This window comes from Nicotiana tomentosiformis, chromosome 4 (genome assembly GCF_000390325.3).
Source record: "Nicotiana tomentosiformis chromosome 4, ASM39032v3, whole genome shotgun sequence".
Taxonomy (NCBI): domain Eukaryota; kingdom Viridiplantae; phylum Streptophyta; class Magnoliopsida; order Solanales; family Solanaceae; genus Nicotiana; species Nicotiana tomentosiformis.
In genome coordinates, this window is record NC_090815.1 from 44,179,936 (window position 1) to 44,185,252 (window position 5,317).

Consider the following 5,317-nt stretch of genomic DNA (forward strand, 5'->3'; position numbering starts at 1 on the left):
TTAGTGAGTTTTATAAATAGGCATGTACATACACATTGTAATTAAGATTGAAGAAATGAAATTGAGATTTTCTCTATCCTTCTCTCTGTAACCGACTCAAGCTCTCATTCTCTAACCTAGCTCCATTTCCCCTTTTAATAAGGTCGAATGCAAATAATACAAAGTCATGCCAATATCGTAGAGTTTTGTGAAGAATTGAATAATCACAAAGTCATGTCAATTGGATAGAGATTATGATCAGTTAACAATATAGGTAGAGTAAATATCGCATAGTATCTACCAATCCGGTAGTAAAATCACCGACAATCGATAAGTATACATGAGGCCGAAGATTATTTTCTACATATATTAAAAACGGGATAATATTTAAAGACCGGTCTCTTATAGGATCATCCCTGCCAAATGTCAATCACCCGATAGCAGTAGCTTCATGAAAAAGCCCACCCGTATAGTCCAGGTTCCTATCGCTGTCAGCCTTGAGAACAAATAAAAGATTCGTAAGTAGTAACGACAAATCTGTAGGTGAAAGGAAGTTCCATTTGACCAAAAAAAAGAAATATGGAATGTTAAAAAATAGAAAAGAAAAAAAAGACTTCTTTAATAGTGTTAGTTCCTTATAGTATGTATAACCTGTTGTAATATCAAAAGATAGACCTAAAAATGCTCAAATAATTTCTTGGGGAAAATGAAAAGTATATTAAAAACATGTGAATCCTAATGCATAAGAAAAGCGAAAACGTGAAAAAGAAAAAGAAAAGCAAATACCATGAACATGAACTACTCGACATTCACTGTTAGATTTGGATTTATTTGGCATTTGGGCCAGGAGTCGGGTAGGTTTTTGTTAGAGGATTTGATCCTCCATTGGAGGGCTCAGCAGTGTGGGTATTCTCCAAACCAAGAACTCAGCTGTTGCTTATTAACCTATATATATATATATATTACCAATGGCCAATGGTTCAATGTATAAGGCCCACGGGCCATCTGGTCCATGAGGCTATAATGAAAAGAAATTTCTTCCTACAGTTCTAAATTAATAGCCTATTTGGTCAAGCTTCTAAAATTAACTTATTTTGAGAAATATTTTTTGCAAAAGTATTTTTCTCGGTTTTTTTGGCTAATTAATTTGAAAATTACTTCTGAGCAGTAATTAGTGTTTGGCCAAGCTTTTAAAAAGTATTTTTAAGTATAGTTTTCTCAAAAGTATTTCTCAAAAAAATATTATTAGGGAGAAGCTATTTTTTTCTACTTCTCTAAAACTACTTCTAGTTCTACTTAAAAGTACTTTTCTTCTTCTAAAAGATTGGTCAAACACCTCAACTTTGAAATAAAAAAAAATTAAAAAAAATTACTATTTCGAAAGAAAAAAAAATATTTTTGGTTTTGCAGAAACTTGGCCACACAGGCCATAAAACTTAAAAAACTTTGAGAGTACAAGTATTGGTTGTTGATTTCTGTTCCAAACTGCCAATGGAAGGGGGTGAATGAGCTATCATAAAAATTCATGCTTAGGTTGGCAATCTTCGTTGCACTTCGAATGAGTGTATCTAATGTCGTTACCAGGGGTGATAAATAGGTTATTTGGACTGTATTTGGGCTGGTTATGATGGGCTAACTCATTAAATGGATCATTGTTCAACCCTTCCCAAAGTTCACTTAGATTAGATAGGTTGGGTCAAGATGGGCTAAACAATGGATTGTAATCCAACATGCTCAAATTGATCCAAATCTTTTCAATATTCTCAACTTTTAAATAATCATATATAAAAATTATCTTATGTTTTGAAATAAATGTCAATTCATACCAAATGATTTCTTTCTTCAATTTGGATTTAGAATTTTATTTGATAGTCCTTCATCTTATAATAATAATAATAACAAAGATAAGAATAATAAAAATGTAGCAAAACTAAAACTTTTCACCCACCCAACACACCTCCCACCACCTCAACCCCCACGCTACCCCCGAATCTCATTCCTACTCTAAATAAAAATATTATTTAGAGTACTTTATTTTAATATTGTATATAGAGTATTTTCTTTTTCATTTCAAAAAAATTATTTTCTTTTTATGATGTAGAAAAAGTATTTGCTTTCTTTTGATGATATAGAAAAAGCATTTTGTTTTTCACAAAATAAGTACTTTCTTTTCATGTTGTAGAAATAATATTTTCTTTTATTTCAACAAAAAGAGTACTTTCTTTTCATGATTTAGAAAATGTATTTTATTTTTCACAAAATGAGTACTTTCATTTTATGTTGTAGAAAAAGTATTTCATTTTAATGTTGTAGATAGAGTATTTTCTTTTTCATTTCAACAAAATAAATATTTTCTTTTTATGATGTAAAAAAAAGTATTTTCTTTCGTTTCAATAAAATAAGTACTTTCTTTTCATAATGTAGAAAAAAAATATTTTCTTTTTCACAAAATGAGTACTTTTTTTCATGTTGTAGAAAAATATTTTCTTTTGTTTCAACAAAAAAGAGTACTTTATTTTCATTATTTATTTTTTTACAAAATGAGTACTTTCTTTTCATGTTGTAGAAAAAAATATTTTCGTTTGTTTCAACAAAAAGTGTACTCTCTACTCCCTCGGGGTAGAGGTAAAGTTTGTATACTCACTACCCTCACCAGACCCCTCTTGTGGGATTTCATTGGATTGTTGTTGTTGTTGTTGTTGTTTCAACAAAAAGAGTACTTTTTTTTCATGATGTAGAAAAAGTATTTTTTTTTATAAAATGTGTACTTTCTTTTCATATTGTAGAAAAAGTATTTTCTTTTATTTCATCAAAAAGAGTACTTTCTTTTCATGATGTAGAAAAAGTATTTTCTTTTTCACAAAAGTACTCATTTTATTGAAATGAAAGAAAATATTTTTTTTACAATATGAAAAGAAAGTACCCATTTTGTCAAAAAGAAAATACTTTTTCTACATCATGAAAAGAAAGTACTCTAAATAATATTTTTATATATTTAGGATGAGAGGGTCGACATAGGGGTGGGATTGGGTGGAGCGTGAGTGAGAGTGGGGGGAGGGTAGGGGTAGAGGTTGGTTGAGATGGGGAAAGTTGAAAAAAGGTTGTGAAACACATTTTCTCTTCTCTTGATACGGAAATATTTTCCACCAATTGGAGAAAAACAAATTCATAAAGAAAATATTTTTCAAATATTTAAACCAACAAAATATAGAAAAATTAAAAAATATTTTCAAGAACATGGGTCAAGGTAGAACTTTAAGATTGAGCATTTTCATGAGTCAAGGTTGGGCATCATCATGGGTCCATTTGGGCTGATGATATTTTATGGGTTAACTTGAACTAGTCCAAAACAGTCCATAGGTCAAACCCATTAAAACTGTTCCAGCCCAAACCCATTAATACTTGAACAGGTTGGGCAGGTCAAACCCATTAAAACTGTTCCAGCCCAAACTCATTAATACTTGAACAGGTTGGGCAGGTCAAATGGGTTTGGCTTGATTTTGCCACCCCTAGTCGTTACATCACAATTAATGGCAATGTAGCTTGCGTTCGTGCGGCAAGAAACTGGAAAACGGTGGTTTAATACAACTTAAATTTTTGTTCTACTTTTTATTTTGTAAAGTTGTATCATAATTCTTTTTTACTTGTAAGGTAAAATAAAAAACAAACTGATTTTGAAAATGAACGCTAGGAAGTTACTAAAACATTTTAGAGGAGACAAAGAGGGCGGTTTTTACTTTATATATATATATATATATATATATATGTGCGTACGGGTAAAATCAGTGATAAAATTATCCCCAATTTTTCGGTACAGAAACGAGAGAGAAGCACAATCTGACATGACCTCCAGTAAAGCCGAGGGGTTCCACGTCTCAGAGCCCGAGAACCCAAATGACGGGAAACCTATGACACTTCCAAGTTGAGGAATTGGTACTGAGGAAAGTTACACTTCATATCAGGAACCCGAATAACGGGAAACTAGGCCCGAACTAGGAAGAACCGTGCAGAGTAACCGGCATAATCGGGAAAGGCTCGTACCAGCTCGAATCCGAAAATGGGGTGCAATTACCCAACAATTGGAATGTGGCACACCTAAAACGATACTACTGCTAAGGTATGGACACGATCTTCTTTATGGATTATCATGCTTTGAACTAACCCGTGCAGGTACTTAGCCAAAATCGAATCCAAGGATTAGGTCTGAAAGCACGCGTTGCACTCTTTTTCCCTTATACCGATTTTTTCCCGAAGTGAGTTTTACGACAAGATTTTTAACAAGGCAAGAGTAAAATGTGTTACCTTAATTTTGATAACCGGCCTGAGGCCGGACACTACGGATCACCCGTATTAGACTAATAGTATTCGAGCCCTCACAAATTCAGTCTCGAATACTAGGGAGACATCACACCCTGAGTCGAGGTCTTGAGTTAGGAAATTTATAAGGCATTTTCTTTTTTATTCGATAGTGAAAGCAAAGGCTTGAATATTAGAATTGATTGTAAGGGTCAAACGGTCGAACGAACCGTACCTATATAGCTCATTATCGTCATGGCAGATATCTTTTGTACCTTTGATTATGTACACTACGTTCAAAGTAATAAAAGAAGTTTGCCTTCTATGTCTCATCGGATTACATTTCTACCAGCAATGTTATCGTTAAGTTACTTAAAGTGATTATTTGGTTCAAAACCTTTTAGCCTATGGGCCTCCCCGAACCGGGAACTGCTACCCGATAATAAGATAGGGCAATTCGGGCTGCCAAACCCTGGAGACATCGAGCCTAGTAGGCAGTGCCCAAATACGAATGGCTAGGGCCAACTTAAAACGACTTGGAGACATCCTAGTCCGTACATAAAAATTAAGGTCCTTACACGTTTTTTAATTTATGAAAGATTACTTCAAACCCGACGATGAAAAGATCCACCCTCGACAAAGAATAATCGTGTCCGGTTAAAACATTTGAATGTTTTAATAAATACTTCCATTTGTATTAGATCCTTCGAAGTCAAAGCAACTTAGAGTTGTTATTTAACCCATGCCTTATCTGGGCGTTGGGTCTAAGTTATGTCAAATTCTATGTTAAGGCATCAATGGCATATTTTGAAGACTGAAACACGAGTTATAAGTCTCGAACATAAAGAAAAGACTAAAAAGAAAAGGACACAATATAGCCAAAGGGAAAATTCTTATATATGTATCAAAAGGTATTTATAGAGGCACTGTGAAGCTGCCCCAAAATAAATAAAAAATTTGCAAGAGAAAACAAAAAATAAACTAAGGTATTTCCCGCCTAGTCTTCCCCGGAGCCCAACTCGCTGCCTGAACCCTCGGGCTC

At 33.5% G+C, this 5,317-nt stretch overlaps 1 long non-coding RNA gene across 1 annotated transcript; it reads right to left on the reverse strand.

The window, feature by feature from the left end:
• Positions 1-200: 200 nt before the first annotated feature.
• Positions 201-910, reverse strand: LOC104090810 (uncharacterized). The gene is made up of 2 exons (XR_684998.3): positions 766-910; positions 201-475 (listed from the first exon to the last, which is right to left on the reverse strand). It is a non-coding gene; the product is annotated as an uncharacterized lncRNA (long non-coding RNA).
• Between the last annotated feature and the right edge of the window lie 4,407 nt (positions 911-5,317).